Below are 21,513 nucleotides of genomic sequence, written 5' to 3'. Positions count from 1 at the left end.
GGCTGTTAATGTACCACCTACCAGGAGCGCAGGAACAATTTTTGCAATTTTTTATATTAAAGGTCCTGTAAAGGACTTCCGTCATTTTGCTTTTGCCAGACAAACCTGTGGGTGGGTGTTTTTTCCAACTCTGAGCACTTTTGTGTCCAAGGGATTGATTCTTATTAAAACTAACAGGTTTAATATAAAGTTGACAGTGGTCTGTATGAATGATCATGTCTTCATTCATTTTTGCCAGTTTTATTTATAGATTATATTATTTTATTTTCCCAGACAGAAGTTTGTGTACATGGTTACCAAGGAGACAACAGTGTTAATGCATTCTTGAGATGAAATATGCAACGTGTGATGAAAAAACACTTATTTTTATTGTGCATCAGGCTTGAATTTTGATTTAAGAGTGTTTGTTTTCTAAAAGTCCACAGGGCCAAAAGTTGAAGAAACACCCACATGCACATTGAGTTTTTCTGATGGGAAAAAAGCATCATGGTTTGTTTACTGAGCCTACAGCTGTCACAGAGACAGAATCACAATTCAATGATCATTGTGTGAAGTATCCTGGGAAGATTCATTTCTAAAATTCTAATTTCAGTAATAATGTAATGGAATAGAAATGTGCACTGTGGTCCTGCTCTGGCTGGCAAGTAAGCACGATATACCGACATATTACATAGACCAGTTGCTTTTGACTAAATTCTATGAGCGATTTAAAATAGAGCACATATCTACCGATCAATCGTGTCGTGAATACCAGAGGAAGATATGTGCGTTTTTGCCGAGGAGTTATCGGCTGAATCAGATTCAGAGCTCCTATCTCAAATCAATCTGCAGTTGATGCTCTATTTATAGCTGATCCACCCTTGAGTGTCTTATTATTATGTGCATGTATTTGTCTGGAAATGGCTTTGGTGATTATCGTTACTCATTACCTCCCGAAGCTCCTTCCTTCTGGTCTGAACTTAGCTTTTTCTTGTGAATATTTAATGAGTCACCAAACATTTATTCTTTCAGACTGGAAAAACCAAGCCCTACTTGGGGAAAATAACATAAAGCCACTTGAGGCTAACAGTGTTTCTTTGTGGGTCAAGTCAAAAGGCTTTCGATCCAGTTTCTCTCATCCACAAAGTACTGCATTTAGGTAGCCAGATTAAATTAATGTCTGCTGTAACCTCATAACTAAACTCTGTGTGGTCCAACAGATGGACCTGATGTATTCCGCTCTCCAACACATTCGTCTTCAGTGTGCGAGCAAGAAATCCTGCCATTGTGCGAAACGTGTCGCCATATGTCAGGAAGACACGATTAAGGATCACAGTCTTTCATGAGAAATGTAAACACCCAACCTTCGATGCGTCGAGACAGTGTGCAGCTTTTGTTCTGCAGCGTTATAGATGGACTCAACATTCCCTGCCTGTTGAACCAAAGCTCATTAACACTTACTGCCATAACCGCGGAGCATATGTCACTAGCCCCATTGTCATACAAATCCAGCTAATTAATCCTAGCAATGAAGCGCTCGCATACTCCGTGAGCCTGTTGCTGAATGAGGCACATTTATGTGTCCAAACCTGAGAATGATGGTGGGTGCAGTTCCTCAGCCGTTGTTTGTCAGAAAAGGAAACAGTCAGTCTTGACTTTCTCGTGATGGATGAGGCTTAATAAGAGAATGAAGTAAAATGATGTCAGAGAATAACATATTTCCCCCTAATTATTTTGTGCATTGGTCTGAGCAGTAATTGCAGCGTTTTTTTGGGTCTACGCCGCACTGAGGCACAACTGATGGATGTCACTTGTCAAGTGGGTATGGAAATTCTGTGGGAGTGTGCTGAAATTTCTAATATTTCCTGGGAAGGCAATCTCTTTGTGATGTCGGTATCTATTTAGCCAGTATTTCCTTTGGCTTGTCAAAACTTTAGAGTCAGAGAAAATATATGACTCACTTGACGCATGCAAAAGTACGTATATCGGTGATGACAATGCAACATTCCAAGTGCCTGTAATGAGTAAAGCTTATTATATTATATTATATTATATTATATTATATTATATTATATTATATTATATTATATTATATTATATTATATTATATTATATTATATTATATTATATTATATTATATTATATTATATTAACTAATTGAAGCTTTTCTTATATTATTTTTAACCATAAAAATATTTTCCTGACCTGCATAATACCTGCTATATATGTATATATATATATATATATATATATATATATATATATATATATATATATATATATATATATATATATATATATATATATATGTAAATACATAAGTACATAGAAAGTATTTCTCTGGTTGTGGAAGTAAAAGGGCTTAAAATAAACACATTTTATTTATAGAGAGGTTTTGTACATATTTATTCAACACGATATCTAACTGTAGATCAGCTCTAGATCTGTCTGTTTTTTTCCACCAAAGTGAGACTCACACATTTAGAGTCAGAGAGACAGAATTATTCTTGAACCAACAGCTGTTTTAAGCATCCTTTATAAGGAAGATGAGATTTTTTTTTTCTTGAGAGCAACTGTTTTTGATTGAACATAGCTGATTATTGGTAACAAGTTGCTGCTGTCATGCTGTTTTGTTGTTGTATATATCTATTTAAGAAACAGTTTTTTTGCAGAGCAAATATTTGTTGAAAGCAGGGTAAAAATGCACATTAGAAATCTGTTTATGTGACATAAGGTAGATAATACAGGCATATTTGAAAATGGCACTTAACCTTTGCCCTCCACAAACGATGACAGCTGACAGACTGTAGATTTCGGATATTTGCACCATGGACATTTTTTACATCAACTAACTGCGATCAATCAGCCAGATTTTTATGTCTCTCAGCATGTCGTAAAACCAAAATGGTTCCTTTAGAATTTGTCAACACTTCATGACAAGTAGATTTAGATAAGTCTCATGAAACTTGACTACAATGGCACACTTGTAACATTTCTCTCCAGGCAGAGAGGGATTTGATAGATGTGGCTTGGTGATATAGTGCTGTGCATCAGGCACGATTCCCCCTGAGAGCAAACCACCTGCTCTCTGCTTGCCAGATTGTGAGAGACATGGGTGTGAAATATGATAATTTTATCTTCAGCAGGCTTGTCAAGAAGTGATCCTCTTTCTTCAGAGCCCGAGCTGAGATAAGCCCAGTAGCTTCTGGCTGACGAACAAGCCTGAGAGAGCTGGACTAGTTTGCAGGGAAGCACTAGTTCTCCTGCTCTTCAAGCCTGCTGTAATTGTATGTCAGTAACAGTGTTGAATAAGTAAATATGAGCTTTTTTAAATTATTTACTAATAATAATTATTATGCATGCTGCTTTGTGACCATTAAGAGAGTACATGCAATAAAATATTGTAATTAGGGCCCAAGCCCTGAAAGGGCGAAGGCCCTATTGTTTTCGTAAGGATTATTTTTTTTTTTTTTCTTCATTATTTTTTTTTTTGCCTTTTTGCCACTTTTGGGGCCCTTAACATGCTCAAAAACTCTTGAAATTTTGCACACACGTCAGAACCTGCGGCCATCAGGGCCGGGCTGAAGCTGGTACCGGGGCGTGGCAGGGGGGCTCGACAGCGCCCCCTGGAATGGGGTCCGAAAACTTGGTCCATAAATCAAACACGCTTGCATGTAATAATATGAAACTCAGTACACATATAGATCTCATCGGGCCGAACAACTTTCGTGCTCTAAGTTTTACAAAAGCCCAACAGGAAGTTGGTTATTATACGTTGTTTGGAAAACGCATACAATGGAATGTGAAATACTCCTCCTAGGGATTTCATCCGATCGCCACCAAACTCGGTGAGAATAAAGTCAAGACATTGAGGATCAATTCTTGCGAACAGATTTTTGATATCTCGAACGGTTTGGCCGTGGCGAGGAAACGAATTTATGGCGAATAATGGGACACAGGAAGTGTGTTATAACTTCTGCATACATTGACTGATCTTGATGAAACTTCAGCAGTGTATTCGTTGTAAGAGGCCGATCACATGGATGTGACTATTGTGAGTCAAAGTTATAGCGCCACCAACTGGCAGCAGGAAGTGTGTCACTTTCAAAATGCTTTGAAGTCACCCTCTTACTTTTACCCGATTTGCTTCAAATTTTATGTGTATAATGTAAACACACGGCAGATGTAGACCTGTGAAAGGATTATTGATATCTTAGATACTGTTGCCGTGGCAACGCATCAAATTTTAATATTCTTTTCGGATGCGTTTGAGACTCTTAGCATGCTTGAAATTGGATGAAACTCGACAGACACATAACACTTATTAGCCAGTAGACATGTGAAAAGATTCAGAAACGGGCGTGGCAGGGGGGCTCAACAGCGCCCTCTTGAACAGGGTCTGAAAACTTGGTCCATATATCAAACACGCTTGCATGAATTAATATGAAACTCGGTACACATATAGATTTCATCGGGCCGAACAACTTTCCCTCTGTCAAGTTTCACACCAGCCCAACAGGAAGTCGGCTATTATGGGTTGTTTGGAAAACGCTTGCTGTGGAATGTGATGTACTCCTCCTAGAGAATTCATTCAATCACCTCCAAACTCAGTCAGCATGAAGTCAAGACATTGAGAATGCTAAATTGCGGACGGATTTTTGATATCTCGAACGGTTTGGCCATGGCGAGGAAACAAATTTATGGCGAGAAAAGAGAGGAGACGAAGTGTTATAACTTCTGCATACATTAACTGATCTTGATGAAACTTTAGCAGTATGTTCGTGGTAAGAGGCCGATCAGATGGATGTAACTATTGTGAGTCAAAGTTATAGCGCCACCAACTGGCAGCAGGAAGTGTGTCACTTTCAACATGCGTTTGACAAAAGTGGGTGGGTTAGTTTTACCAACAGTTACAAAAATCAGTATATATATTGGTCTCACCGAGCCGGACAACTTTCTAATTTACAGTTATTAGCTCCGAGCAAAAGGAAGTCAGATATTTTGGTTTGAATGTGGATTTTTTGGATATTTCAGACTCTGAGTTTTTGAGCTACTCTTCCTAACGGTTTTATTTTATTCACACCAAACTTTTTCAAAATGATAAAGATACATTAAAGATGCTAAATTGTGAACGGATATTAAACATCTCAAACGGTTTTGCTATAGTGAGGGACTAAAGTAAAGTAACACTTAAAGCCTCATCTTCTAAAAATGTAATTAAACACCATTTATTTCTATATAAAAGTATAAAAATGTCACAACTAAACCCATTTTATTCTTTTTTTTTTTCAATTTAATAAATATTTATAAGTTTAAAAATAGTAATTGTACTATTTAGTCCCATAAAAGTCAAGTCATACATAGGGCTATACTGCCCTCTTGTGTTCAAAATCAGGTAGGCCTATTGTATCTACATAAAAATATACTAGGTATGTGACGGTGAGAATATTTTACCACCGGTTAATCGACGTGTGACACCGCTGGAGGCTTTTGAATCGCCAACTTAAAAACGAAAGTAAAATATGTTCGTCCACACTGACATTGATAGTGGTTGAGCGAGCGTTTCAAATGAATTCCTATGGAAGTAGGAATTAACTGAAAAACGTTCACTCTGTTCTGCTCGTTCCTCGCCGTGGATGCGCACCGTTATGAATGCCCGTGCAGCCATGAGCATTTTAGTTTAATTTTAAAATTAGCGCCTTTCGGGGGTTGATTGCTTGAAATTATTTTACAAAAGCACAATGTTGTGTTTTATTGCAACTGTACACAAATATAAGTTAACACTTTGCAGTTTGAATGTCGTCCTGTATAATGACGGAGTATGTTTTTATGTGTCCACTGTTCAATCGCGCCCACACCACACACACACACCCACCCACACACACACGGTTTACTATCTTTGTGGGGACTCTCCATAGATTTAATGATTTTTATACTGTACAAACTGTATATTTTATCTCCTTACACTAACCCTACCCCTAAACCTACCCATCACTGAAAACTTTCTGCATTTTTACATTTCCAAAAAAAAACTCATTCTGTATGATTTATAAGCTTGTTTACCCATGGGGACCTCTATTTAGGTCCCCACTGTGACACGAGTCCCCATGAGTCTGTGTGCATTCAGGTTGAAGTCCCCACCGGGATAGAAAAACATGAACACACATACACACACACACACACACACACACACACACACACACACACACACACACACACACACACACACACACACAAACACACATTCCAGCATTGCAATCTTGACATCGCAGCCTGTTCATTATAGCCTTAATAAAATATAATAATAAAATAGTTAACCTAACATATAAAAATTACACTGCTCTAAATAGTCAGTAGTACAATTCGTACATTCACAGTAAGCACCGCTCCACTGTGATGTTTCAAGCACATTTTTGCGCGTGTGAAGAGGATGATTTTTTCTGTCGATATTGGAACACGAGTGAAGAACAAAGCCTATAATAAAGAATAGTTTAGCATCCAAATACATCGCAAATGCTGAAACATTTTGATTCTAATGAGAGGGTTACGTAAGCCCAACAGTGCTTACTTTCGTTTTAATTTTTACATTAAATTTAAAAGATTTGTTGTGGGATATTTTGAGTGTATCATAAAATCAGAATAAGCTAATAAGGTTTCTGTCTTATATATATATATATATATATATATATATATATATATATATATATATATATATATATATATATAAATATATATATAAATATAGCTGCGAGCAGCGATGAAGGGCCAAAGCCGGTGGCACCGCCACCCCGGTGCCTTTATGTAACTAAAGGCACCAGGGTGGCGGTGCCACCGGCTTGGGCCCGTAATCGCTGCTCGCAGCTATATTTATATTTTATTTTTAGAATTACTTTTAGAATTAAATTGTTAATACTGTACACCATTCAAAAGTTTGGGGGCGGTAAGATTTTTTAATGTTTTTGAAATAAGTTTCTTATGCTCACTAAGGCTGCTTTTATTTAATAAAAAATACAGTAAAATGGTAATATTGTGAAATATTACAATTTAAAAACTGTAAAATAACTTTAGTGTCACATGATCCTTCAGAAATAATTCTAATATGCTGATTTGCTGCTCAAGAATCAGTTTCTGTTGTTATCAATGTTGAAAACAGTTGTGCTACTTAATATTTTGTGGAAATATTACTGTTTTTCACAATAAAACTATTTTTACTGTATTTTTTGGTCAAATAAATGCAGCCGTGGTGAGCGCAAGAGACTTTCAAAAACATAAAAAAATCTCACCGACCCCAATTTTAGACCTGCAACAGTGATAAGGTAAAGCTAAGAGTGGTCCAGATCTTCCGAACGTATGACTTACAGAAGGTATACTTAACTAAGAACGTTTCGGAAAACACATATTAACGATAAGTTACAACTTAAGGTGTAGCCTAACTTAAAGGGATACTTCAGGATTTAGCATTAAGCTTTGTATTAGTAGAAAACCTGTAGTATTTTCGAATTACTGTGCTTTCAAACCTCACATCCCCCTGAGACGAGAGATTTATGTATTTTTTTTGTCTGGAAAAAATCCTCAGATGACGCAAATATCGTCATTTTGCGTTATCGGAGGATTTTTTGGCCAGAGGCTAAAGACTACAGCCAGTAGTAGGGGCTGTCCCGCATGTTTTCAACCCGCCTATAGAGGGTGGGATCTCACAGAATGTACACATAGTGTCAGCCATCTTTTTTTGGAAGCTAAGCTAGCAGGCTCTTGTTCTGTGGAGAAAGCTGAGTAGTAGGGGTTACCATCCTCTTTTTCCCGGACATGTCCGGCCGTTGAGATCGTCCAAAATGGCCGGGATTCGGCTTTTGCTTTCTGCAGTCGCCATTCATTGTTTACATGCACACCTTTTGTTTCAATCTAACTGAATTCATTCTGATTGGTGAATCTGAATGTAGTGTTTGCATGAACGTTAAACAAGTGATCGGTTGATGTGCGTTTTAACATTGCTAAGAAAATTCCCGCTCCTCCGTGAGAGATACGAGACCGGTGCTTCTCACAGGTGTCACTCATCAGTAATCACGCCACCGGCCTTGCGCCGTTCTCCCACGGTCCTCAGTCTCGTCCTGCTCGCCACCATAGACTGTAAAAAAAGATGGACGACGCCCCTTTGCTCTCTTCCAATGATGAGAACTGAAGCCGCCAATGTCCCAATATGGCGCTGACATATTGGAACTTTAGTCTGCGCAGTAGCGATCTCGGGACCAGACCTGCGCAGTAGTGAGCAGTAAGTAAAGCCGCGAAATCAACGCTCCGCCCTCACTCTCGCAGAATGCACTTAGGGAGAGTGCATTCTGCACACTTTTTAACAAATTGATTGCAGTATGACAAGAGGCTTGTTAAAATAAAGTAAATACAATCTCCTCAGTCCTCCGAAGATCCCGAAAAAAATGTCCGTTGGTGCTTCACTACTTCGCTCAGAGAACCTGTCAATCACAGCTGTCCATCATGACGTTACACCACCGCATCACGTAACTAACTAAAAACCAACTTATTTTTGAAAGAGACACTTGAACTTACATCAGCATGATAAAAATGACAGCAAATGAAAGAAACCACCTTTGGAAAAAAAGATATTTGAAGTGTAATTTAATTGTTTCGTCTCGGGCGATCGAGACATTTTGGCTTCACTTTTCAGGGCTTGTGCGGCACGCTTGCTCGCCACAGTAAACATGATGAATGGCGACTGTAGAACGCAAAAGCCGAATCCCGGACATTTTGGGCGATCTTGAAAATCCCGGGCAGACTCGTCACGGAGACTCACTAGTAGCCTAGTCTTGTTGTTTAACTGCACGCTCTTACTGGCAGGCGTGGCTTGGGAGTGGCCTCGTAGAGCAGCGAAGCAAGTGCATTCTGGGAGTTGTTGTCTTTCATCCACATGAGCCAAAAATACATTTTCTGGCTTTTCTCAGTCTAGAAAGCTCCAAATTCAAAAATAATTTCACATTTCTTCTACATAAATGACCCATTTTAAATACACGTTCATCTTTCCAGAGGTGAAGTATCCTTTTAAGAACGACGTAGCGTTAAGAAGGTTTCGAGAAGCGCAGCCTCTATAGCAGCTTTCATTGGTCAAGGACCGCCCAGAGGCCGTTTGACTGACATGTAAAGCAACCAATCACAGTTTGTTTTGTTTCTTCTTTTATGAGGGGGTTTGGCAACACGCTGGCTTTGTTTCCAGGTGGACCGCTATAAAGCCATGACAAAAATGAACAGAATAGTGAAGAGAGATCAGAAATGTCAGTCACTCTCGGTCTGAAATTGCATACTTTTGGAGTATGTACGGCATTAAATGAAAAGGTTACTTTTCATAAAGTTGATTCTAGAGTTATGTGACTTCATGAAATTAAAATGGATAGTTATGGTAATCTAAATTAACTGGTAAAAAATCTTGTTTAATTTTAAACAACCTAAATACATTAATTTACACCAACAACATTTATATTATGGGTTAAATCAAGTAAAAACCAGCTCTTTAAGGTAACAATTACCACTTTTCACAGTGTACATTATACAATTGTTTTTTATGACAGTACATGGTCAAATAAGTCAAATCATTTAAATACATGATTTGTTTAGTGAAATTACGTCATGCTTACTTTGTAATTGTAATACTTTACCTCATAAACTATGATGTAATGCTTTAATCTTGATGTCCTTGCTTATAACATGCTTGAGCAACAGTTTTCTCGTCTAGACAAAAAAACACAAAGGGTGCGTTGCGTGTGCCTCATCAGTCAAGGTCTTTGATCTTTTCTTTTGGCTTCCACTTGTCAATCTTCATCTGAACAATACACCTCTGCGTCCCCCCACCCTCCACCCCCGCCTCATGTAGGAGTCGCAGATTAGCCTGACGTGGAGGGGAGGCTCTTTGAATTAGACTTTCATAACTCGGTTATTTTAAGACCATCCGCCCCATGCCTCCCCTCCTCTGGTTCCTGCGTGCATCCTGCGGCCCTGGCGAAATAGTGGAAAATAATGTATTACATCGTAAGATCAGATAGACGTTCCATTCTTCTTGCTCTTATTATTCTAGTGTAACAAATCTCTGTAGAGTAGGAGCCATTTCAGCCATAAAGGATGCATCTGTGCTCTATTATTATGCAGTGACTTGTTTCATTTATGGGGCAGTGTTGATTTTGTAAGGAACAAAAATTACATTTTGATGCAGTGTCTCAGTGAGAATGCTTCACACAGAATTGCTGTAAGTGTGTAATTGGAGGCCCGCATCACTGCTGAGTGTGAATCATGAAATCAGGTGATAGAGAGGCATCAGCAGAGAAACCAAGCGCTGCAGGGGGATTGTGAGTCATCTGACACTTTTTTTTTTTTTTTTTTTTTTTTTTACAGTGAGCCCCTGTTGATCTGCAATGAGATCTGATATGCTGATATATACTGCCTAACAGAATGACTGACAAGATACTGACTGGTGAAGAATGAGAGTCCATAATAGTGTTGGGGAAGCTACTTTGAGACTGTAGCTTGCCAAGATACAGTCAACACATAAAGTAGTCAAGCTATCTTTTAAAAAAAAGTAATTTTAGCTACACTACAAAAAAAAAGAAAAAAAGTAGCTCACTATATAGAAGATATTTAAATTCACGCATCTGGCAGACACTTTTATCCAAAGTGACTTCCAAACACTGCATTCAAGCTTTCATTTCCTTCCAATTCATGCATTCACTGGGAATTGAACTCATGACACTGGCGTTGCTAGTGCAATGCCCTAATGTTTGAGCTACAGAAATAAATCATAAATCAACATAAATATAAAGTATAAACAACATATAACTAAATAAAAACCTGCTGTATCTAACAATTTTTTGTACTTAACCATATTTATTTAGTTACAAGAAAATATTATGTATTATTATGTATGTGTCAGGGAATTTCAGGAACACATATGAGTGACGATTCAGAAGAATCCTTTTTTTTTTAATCAGTTCATTAAATGCGCACATGTGATTATTTTCTCAGATTGATTGTGGTAAAAACAGTGATAACAGTGAGTTTAAAGTGCCCCCATTGTGCTTTTCCGAATATTACCTTTCATGCAGTGCGTATTATAGCTGTTTATGAAGGTCTGCAAAGTTTTAAAGATCAAAGTATTCAACAAATAAAGTTATTGCCTCCTAAAAATCAATTCTGAACTTCCGAAACGAGTCGTCAGCAATTCCAGTCTTACCTCCGTAACATACAGTAGGCTATTTACGTAGATTTGTAACAAATTTGCATAAAGCCTATGGTCTTCATTGACTGCTCGCAAACAACGTCTACTTTGACCCGTTCTCAAACACAGTAGTTGGTTGGTGTTGTCATCATGCTGAGAAGACACTGTTTTCTGCAAAAGCAAATTCTCATACGCTTCCAAAGGATGAGGATCGTATGGTTCAAATACATTTTTACAACATGAATTTGGCAAATGAGGTGACATGCAATGTATATTATGAGAAAATGAAAGTGTTTTTTGACCTTGGATGCATGTAAACCTTATTGTAGTTCCTCCAAAACAAAATTAGGAACCTTTAAAATAGCATCAAATGGGCACTTTAAGTTTTGCTACTTAGGCTCTGACCCAAATAGCGCACTTTATGCCCCTGAAGTCCATAACGTTGGTCGTGAGGTGTCCATTTCTCATTTTAGGTTGCAATGGCACACACAAGTGTGAATTCGGAGGAGGACAGAAAGGGCAGGTTTTGGGGAAGTGCCACAGTAGATATAAAGCTCCATAAAAGCTTGTTTATCATATTTGTGTACTAGGCATAATTTTGCCCTGCATGTTTAAAGCTTACAAAATGCAAAGGAGGAAATGTTCGCAGGTTTAATTTAAAAATGGCTCTCATATTCCCATTTACACAAAAATACCTCCCAAACGCAGCAATAATTCACCCGCCGCTGGGGTGAAGTACTGTATGCAATGTACTTTGTGCTTTTTGACACCCTCACAGGTTATAATCTTCCTCAATATCTCAAACGGAGAGAGAGAGCAGTATTAGCTTCAGCTCAAGATCCAATCAGACAGACCATTTCCCTTAATCCCTGCTGAGATAACTATCCAAACAGAGGACACTGAATCAGTCTGTGACCTTTGTGTGGGAGTAAAAGTGTTCCACACAGTTCCTCGCATGCACCGTGGCAGAAAACATGCCGCTCTGTTTTTTTTTTTTTTTTTTTACCCTGTCCCTCAGATATAAATGTATGTTTGTGTTGGCGGAGAGGATAGAGGGGGTATTATGTGGTGACTGCCCGTTGAGTGTGCCAGTTTCGTATTTAAGACAATGATGTGAGCGCAGGCAGCTCTGCAGGGGGGCACTGCAGGCCAGCCGCGTCACATATGCTACAGTGCTGCCAGGACGCTGGCAGAAGTGTATTTTTGGGCACGTCTCAACAGGATGGTGCATAGTCAGGGGCTGGAAAACGCTTCAAAGGCAGAAAATAGCCCCTCTCGCGTCGGAAATTGGTGTGATTTCACTCTCAGAGTTTGAACTCTTTAGGGGGGTGTTGAGTGTGGTAAATATTTAGTAACAATCACATGGCCAAAATACAAAAAAGGAAAAGGCGGCTCTTAAAGACACAGGCGGTATAAAGCACTCTGCAGTGCATTTGTTCAAATTATCCTCGCCGTCTGAGTGTATTCTGGGTGTCTAATGCAACTTGCAAACGTCTGTTCTTATGAGGATTAAAGCACTCTCATAATACGAGTACAAGTACCGTTGCCATGTGAAAATGAAGCACATCATCAATATTTTGCAGTCACTTCTTAAAGGGATAGTTCACCCCAAAATAATTCTTTGTTATAATTTACTCATTTACCCATATGCCGTTCTAAACCAGTTTGACTTTATTACTTGTCTGGAACACAAAAGAAATGTTTTGAAGAATGTTTAATTTTTTTTTTGCCCATTCAGAGGAAGTCAATGGGGTCCAAAACAACATTGGACCGAACCCTTTAAAGGGATAGTTCACCCAAAAATGAAAATTCTGTCATCATTTACTCACCCTCAAGTTGTTCCAAACCTCTATGAGTTTCTTTCTTCTGTTGAATACAAAATAAGATATTTCAAAGAATCTTATTTTGTGTTCAATAGAAGAAAGAAACTCATACAGGTTTGGAACAACTTGAGGGTAAGTGATGACAAAATTTTCATTTTTGGGTGAACTATCCCTTTAAGAAGTGATTGCAAAATATTTACCTTTTTGGGTGAACTTCCCCTTTAAGAGTTGCTGTAACATATTCTGATTTAAATAATGTATAGGTGTTACCGAATCTGATATCGAAATGTTTGTCACAATAAAAGCTCTCCAGCAGTGCTTCTCTGCCCATAACCCATGAAATGATGAAATCTACACCCATCCACAATATTAGCTGTTTCATTAGCCTGTGTGTGGTGCACAGTCCTTCCCATAAGAGTGACCTTTTCAATGATGTGGATGGTTACCCCTCCAGCTTTATACATGCCATTAAAGATAAGCCATGTGTGACATTGGACTTATTTTACAGGCATTACAGTGCTTTTGTGGTTCTACTAAAGGAGGCTGTGGAGCTGCATGAAACTCATTCCACGATTATAACAGAAAGTCACACGGCACTCAATCAGCTCGACAAATTCAAGCCAAATCTACTCAATAAGTGAATCTATTCAGCGATGAGCTGCAATCAGACTCCCACAGAGATGAGAAACGCTTCCACTGAATCTCCCTTGCTGCAGTCACAGCTGAGAACAAATGATTAATTAATACACCAGACAAATGCCCTACAATATTCTTTCTCCTCCTGAATTATTTCATCCGCCCACCAATTGTGCCCAGTTACTGAGCAAATAGCCGGCGAACATGAATAGGTCATTATGTCTGCCCCTCAGCATGACTCTGAGCCGCATGAACTTTCTTTTGGACTGAAAGGCCTTGTGAACAATGCACAGCTTGTATAAACATAAAAAAAGAAATCAATATGAATTTAAAGTCGATGAGAAGTCAACATGAAGAAATCAGAAAACTACAGAAGCCTGTGTTTGTCAGATGCCTTTGCATTGACTTAATACGAACTTGTTTTGCATGCCTCCCTGAGAGAATTCCTTCTGCTGTTGTCATCCATGAGGAGGTAACACTTTTGCATGTCATAGTAATGTGCACGGTGCTATGAAGGTGATCTTGTCCATTTGTCGGGTAATAAATTTTGCTGCCTTGTCGCAGTGTATCTCTGACCTCTTTCACATTAATTTTCAGCAAACAGGGGGTTTAATACTTCATCATTTAATCTAATTTAATCTGCAGTGACACAGGCGACCAAAATAAACATATTTTCACTATATATCACAGCATACTTTGGCTTTCTGGCATTACAATGAGGTATTCTTGTGTACTTATTCCCAAGGACAAGGCCTAAAGGTTGCACGTCTAAGCAATGTTTTTTTTTTGTACATTTTCTAATTAGGATTCTAGTATTGAGTTTAGGATATATCATAAATGTTTGGTGTGAGTCCAGTCCAACAGTATTCATAAATAGGCTTAAAAGGTATGTTTATGCTACATGTATATTTCTTATATGAATACGCATATGTTCTACTTGTTCAAGTATTTCTTCAAAAGCTATAATAATATTTAATCAAAGGCACAATAAGATTTTTTAAAAATCACTAGAACAATGTTATATATTTTGTTAACTTGTGTACTTATCCCAAATGTTTCCAACAATGTTTAAATCCAGAGAAATCGGCAATTTTAACCAGGACACGGACCGTGTCATTTCATCGGCTGTCATATCTGCGTTACCCTCGATTTTTCTCGAGAAATCATGGAAACATCAAAGATGCTAATATATTATGTTTTACTAGACAGGTGAGCAACTTTGGATACTTTTATTGACAGAAAATTAGTCATTGTTATATACCTCAACACGGTTAAGGCCCGTTCACACCAAGCACGATAACTATAAAGATAACGATAAAGATAACTATATATGCGTCCACACCAACGACCGATAACGGTCTTTTTATTCTAAGCACGCGCGCGCCCAGATGATCCAGATCCATTTTAAATGCGCGAGACCTTTAAATTAGAATGGATTCTGATTGGCTGTCAGTGTTTTATCGTTCGACAGCTGGAAAAAAATCGTTTTGAAAGTGATCCCAACGATATCGTTCCTCATATCTTTATCGTTATAGTTGTGGTGTGAACTCTGTTATTCTTTAATATGGAGAACGATTTTTAGAATTATATCTTTATCGTTCTCTTTATAGTTATCATCCTTGGTGTGAACGGGCCTTGTCTTGTCTTATTGTCTGAATCGCTTGTTTTCTTGATTTACAATATTTTGTCAAGTGGCTAACATAGCATAATCAGAGAGAACTTTCTCCATCATACAATATATTTCAAAATGAATTGCATGTCATTTAGCAACACAAGTCATCCAGTTTTTATTAATATGATAATCTAATATTGATAGATTACTTCAAAGTGCAACAAGTCTCTCATACCAGCCACCAAGAGAATGCGAGTAACATTAACATAACTTTCAAAACACTCAAATGTATTAATATAATTGTTTTAACAATGTAAAACAGCACTGCTTTACCCCAAATATGCAACGAAAAGAGCAAACATTAAAAGTGAATAGAGAACATTAATAAAACTTTAATACATTAGCTCATCCATGAGCATGATTTCTGCCCAAGTCCGTCGAATTCCTTATCATCGGCTGTGGAGGTGAAGACGACAACTCCCATGAATCCACGCTCATTCACGGTGTCATCAAACTACACCCTTGTTTTGAATAAGAGACCTCTAATGGCGAAAATTACATATTGTGCCTTTAATGTTGAAGAAAGTTTGTTTTATGAGGTTGTCTTGGAAAAGTGACATTGATTCTAGCATTTGTTTGCAGATGGCACTTTGATATTTTCTATGTAATAAGTGTCCAAATACTTTTTAGTTTAACTACAGCACTGTATTGAACAGCTGACCTTTATGACAGAACTCCAAGAGCAGTCTGTAGATTTTCCTCTTTGTCGCCATCTCTGTTTAAAATCTGCAATTGCATTTTTTCGCGGAATTATCAACTTTACGTGGGTTGTGCCTCGGCACGGCACAGCACGGATTAATCCAATGTTTTGAGGACAATGTGCGGCTGTCAGTCACCACGCCGGTGTGGAATCGGATACTGTCATTCGGAATCACAGATTCTACTTTTAGGAAGTATGACCAACATAAGAATTTTCACCGGAAAATGTAATCTGAACAAGTAACATCCACTTTTGTTCTGACCAACTAAGGGAAAAAAAGCATTGCAGTAAATCGTGCTGTTTAAATCTAATGATCGCTTATTATATCACGTCAAACTTTGCAAATTATGCTTTGTTCTCAAATTGTTAAAGGAGAACTCCGGTCAATTTTAACATTGAGCTCATTTCTTTTTAAATTTGCACCCTGTTGACTTCAATGGGGCAAGTTTTAAACCAGCTTTTAGCTGGTTTTTCGGTCGAAGTCCATAGTAATCGATTGTCGAGTTCACACGCATAGGTTTAGTTACCTATGATCACGCGCGTGAACTCGACAATCGATTACTATGGACTTCGACCGAAAACAGGAAGAAAATACAGGTATGTGCGCTGGCTGAAATAACATCATTTTTATTAATATCTTTCACATCTACTGCAGTCAGATTCACCCGTGATCACTCTGAAGGAATCACTCACATTAGCTGTGCACTTGTAATGACACATCAAGGATGTTAAGAGACTAAAAGCAGGTTTAAAACTTGCCCCATTGAAGTCAACAGGGTGCACATTTTAAAAAGAGGATAACACGGTGTAGGCAACACCGATTTTTGTCGTTGTTCTCTGTATTGACACCACTCCAAATTTACAAAAAAATGAGCTCAATGTTAAAATTGACCGGAGTTCTCCTTTAATGTTTACAACATCAGCATTATATTTTTCCTTGTTTTCGCATGGGCCCGGTTGCAGTCTCTTTTTTTTTCTGTAGCCACTCCGAAGTCTTTTGCATTTTACAACGGGTGAATCTCCACTTGTCACTGGTGATTGTCGTTTGAACCTTTCTGGATCCGCCATCAAACTGAAAAGTTTCATTATAATTATATAAAGTGCTGTGAGACAAGGCTATAAATCTCCACCTCCAACATCCTCACACGCAACATAGCCTACTAGCCGAGACACCTTCTTTATGTGTACGGAATAGATATGACGTAATGACGCAAAGACATGCTCGAATTTCCCGCGGAAATCCACCAGTACCACTGAAATTAAAAACATTATTACAAGCTTACCGTTTTGAATCGAGCTAAGGCAAGCAGATAGTTTTGAACACTGGCTGGTTAAGTACTTGCTCAAAAATTTATTTTGGATCATTTTTAACCCAAAAAAGTTACGGAATGTAAAGATTTATTTTGGATCATTTTTAACCCAAAAAAGTTACGGAATGCAGCTTTAACTAGCTGTTGTATTGATAAGGAGCCTGAGTGTCCTCAGAAGTCATCTTCTCTTATGTCTGAACCTAAAGGCTCCTCAGCTTCGGTAGGCTTCCTGCCTCTACTGGTTTCAGAGTGACGATCAAACAGTATCCTAGCTCTCTCTGCCACTCTTGCAGTCACTGGGGGAAACTCAGCTATCAAAGAAAGACTTATAGCCCCCTTTCGCACTTCCTTATCCCTGTCCCGTCTTATCCTGCGACCCGCCGCTAAAAAGAGTTCAAGTGAAAAACACACAATTAGGCTGAACTTCAGCAAAGACTGATCTGTTAAGTGTCTCTCAGGGGGTGAGTAAAAGGACACCCAGCAGCCTTTTCTCAAACCCCCGTTCAGACGTCCTGACTAAATTAGACGAATGCAGACGAGAGACTCACTTTAAAATGACATGTAGAACTGCCTATTAGACAGAGACAAATGGATGTGGAGAATGTAACTTTGGAATTACATGCTAATTGTGGTTTAATAATCAGCAGGTGTGTCTTCTTATAATGTCCGACATTATAGTGTAAATGTATAAAATACTGTAGTATTGTCCCAGAACTACAGTACCTGCTGTCGTTTAGAAGGAACAGATTGTGGTTAAGAACAATGAAGACTAAAAAAAAAAGTTGACTTTTTGTTTTTTTTTGTTTTCCCACAGAAGTTTATCAAATTATGCTGGAGAAAATGATTCTAATTCAACACATCTGAGCCAGATGGAGGCAGTGGTCCATCACGATGTGTTTGACAGCAGGGATGTGATAACTTCCAAGCGCAGTTCAAACAGTTTTGCTGAAGACTTTGATGCAGAGAGAGAAAAGTCTCTTTAGAAACCATTTCCTCTTCTGCCAAAGATTCCCTTGTGAACATGCCACCTGAGGACACTCTATATTTAGAGATTATTGACTCTGTATACAAACAATAATGGGTTTATCTCTGCAAATTGAATGGGTACTGTATATTTCAAAGAAATGAAGCTGTTTTATGTAACCGAGATCACAGTGGCACCATTCAAACCCTGGGTTTTCACTGAGCTGTTTTTGATTGATTGCATATTAATCAATATTGTAATTACATCAAATCAAGATTAAAATGAATCTTTTTTTTCCCTATTAAAACTTCATATTGGATCCTTCTCGTCAGGGACCATTGGCCCCAGCGTTCCTTCTCAGAGTTCTTGAAATTTCCTCCCTTCCATCTGTGAACTGGTTTGGGTGTCAGACAATGTGCAATCTTCAGATTCTAATTAGTTGAAAGTGTGTTCCTGCTGTGTTGGTGACAGAGCTTAGAATATGCTGCATTCGTAGGTTTATGCATTTCAGAGACGTGCTGGTTGACGGAGGATCGAGCAGCCAGGACTATTTCTTGCAGTTTAAGACTTTTGTTTGGAAATATGTGTGCTATAAATATGTGGTAGTTGGTGACAATTAAAGAAAACTGATGCTTAAATAATATTGGGGAATTGCTTGTATAATAATTGTTGTCAAACAGGTTTTCTGAACATTTCCTCAATTTTGAGGTGTAATTGGTTGGTGTAAGCCTTATGCGAAAGGGTCTAGTGTTCTCCAAGCAGGGGTGCATTTCCCAAAAGCAATTTACCAATTATTATTATTTCAATTTATTTTGTCTACAGGGTCAAATTATATTAATCCAGTGCAAATAGTGCTTTACATACACTAGTTTCTGCATACTAAGATTGGATATGAGAATTTATTTCAACATTTTAACATTTGTATTGTTTTTAAATGACACTTCAGCTTTGATTTATTATGAGTTGTGTCATTTATTAATTCACAGGCATATGGTGTGAATTATTGACTGAAGATATTCATATATATTCCATACAACAACACAGAGCCGTGCTTCTCTGGTGTCTGTAATAACATGTTGATAGATGGAAAGGGTTTGCTAGTTTAAATAGATTTGCAATTGGAAACTGCGCTGTGAACATATGCTCTGTAGAATGAAAGCGTGTATCATAAAAAGCATTTTTTACGAATGTGCATTACTGCAGTTATCAGCGCTGTTTGATGTTAATGGTACTCATCTTTGCCTAGCAGCTGACTGCAGTCATACACTGTTTCTGTAACTGTAATAATGCAAACCCTCTTGTTTTGATAGAATGGAAAAAGTCTGTGTCCCTCTATTACAGAGGTGATAAGGGTTTAAGGGCCCATTGTTTTTCTTAGAGAGAAAGCACCTGGGAATTATTCATGGAAGAAGCTCTTTTCACAGAACATTCTGCTAGTCTGACCACACTCTCCAGCCCCTTTGGTGGCTTGGCTGTGTCCTAATAAAGTGGAACAAGCTCAGAGTGTAGCCCATAAATGAGTTCTCTCTCTACTAAGGTGAGGTGCACACTTTAACAAAGTGCTTTTTGCTTCCCTGGGGCCAGACGTATAGCACATAGAGAGAGGAGTGGAGATCATTCTTTTCAAAGGAGAAAAGTATCCACTAAACATTAAAAACAATTCAGGAGGAAGGCATATTCGGCAGCTCAACCATAGCAGATTTAGTGTTGTGTGTTTCTGCAGGGGGTTTCAATTTGTTTAATACCAAAGACACCCAAATAATAAAGGGAACACCTTACTAAAATATCAAGGCATTTTATATAAACTGTGTAAGAAATAAAGTGTCATATTGACAAAATATTAACAAATTATTAAAATATTATATGGATAATATTTGCATTTCATTTTACATTTTGTAGTACATTTGCAGCTTTTTCAGTTCAATTCAAATGTCTTTATATAGCAAATGTCTATTATATATTGACAACATTGCAAGGAGAGATTAATGCAGAACTGCATTTTTGTTTGTTTTTATTACTGTTACTTGTTTCGATGTTTCGTTAAATCTTTTTTCTTTTTTTTTACTAAAAAATATTTTCAATAATATTTTTTATCTTTTATGTGGACTTCGTTGAACCCTCTTGCAAAAACCTCTGTACTAATGTATAGATATAAAAGAACAGTGATGATGGTAATATATTTTTAAATAAAGTGATACAAAATGATATATATTCAGAATGTTTACATTTTCAATATTATAGATATGCAAGGCATATTACACACACATATATGCGATTAATCGCATCTAATATAAAAGTTTGTCTTTACATAATTTATGTGTGTGTACATGTGTATATAATTATCAAATGTATATAGGCATATATTGTATATACGTCTCTGTGTGTCTGAGTATGTGTATATACTGTATACACACACACACACGCACGCACGCGCACACACATTGATACACCTATATACTATACAGTATGTGTATATACTGTATGTACATGTACACACACACACACACACACACACACACGATATATATATATATATTTGATAATATATACACACATATAATGTAAACAAACTTTTATGTCAGATACGATTAATCACGATTAATCAATTTGACAGTACTAATATTATTGATATATCAATTATTGATATGCAAAAAATATTGATATGCAATGAAATAACATGTTATGCTAAATCATTTATGATTTAGGTGTTGTTTAAATATACTATCGTAGTCGACAAAATTCCTTTAATTTTCTGTTGATGATGAGCAATTGATCTGTGGCATCAGAAACAGTGAAAGATGTTTCTAGTGATGGGAAATAACGAATCACACCAAGGTTCCTGGAACACAACAAACTAAACGCTGAGAGATCGATCACGATGGTGACATTGAGTGTAATGTGAGGGGGCATAGTGAAGACATTGGTATCACACTAAAAAAAACAGCTTGTTCCAGACTTTGTGTCTCGAGACGGTTTACCCGCACTGTTGCCGTTATGGATGAAAGCTTTTATCAAAGGGCCCAGAGCTCTGAGGTTCACGCTGAATGTCTACACGGAAATCAATAGCACAGTATCTCAGGTGGCGGACCGGTGGACTTTGACTGCACGTTCTGTCAGGGAGATCATTCATCATAGGGGTGATGGAGACCCTCAAGACCTTTTTTCCACTCGCTGCCTTTCATTCTTATTGTCAGAGGAATCATGTGAAATTAATATC

At 37.8% G+C, this 21,513-nt stretch overlaps 1 long non-coding RNA gene across 1 annotated transcript in view; it reads left to right on the top strand.

Moving 5' to 3' along the window:
* Positions 1–19,803, top strand: part of LOC308704204 — a 48,399-nt gene extending 28,596 nt beyond the window's left edge. Inside the window, exon 3 of the long non-coding RNA XR_014031776.1 lies at positions 18,147–19,803. This is a non-coding gene — a long non-coding RNA (uncharacterized lncRNA). The remainder of the gene's footprint in view (positions 1–18,146) is intronic.
* The last annotated feature ends 1,710 nt before the right edge of the window (positions 19,804–21,513 follow it).

The sequence above is a fragment of the Scardinius erythrophthalmus genome (genome assembly GCF_964197995.2).
Source record: "Scardinius erythrophthalmus genome assembly, chromosome: 16".
Lineage (NCBI taxonomy): Eukaryota > Metazoa > Chordata > Actinopteri > Cypriniformes > Leuciscidae > Scardinius > Scardinius erythrophthalmus.
This window is presented reverse-complemented; position numbering and strand designations above follow the sequence as displayed.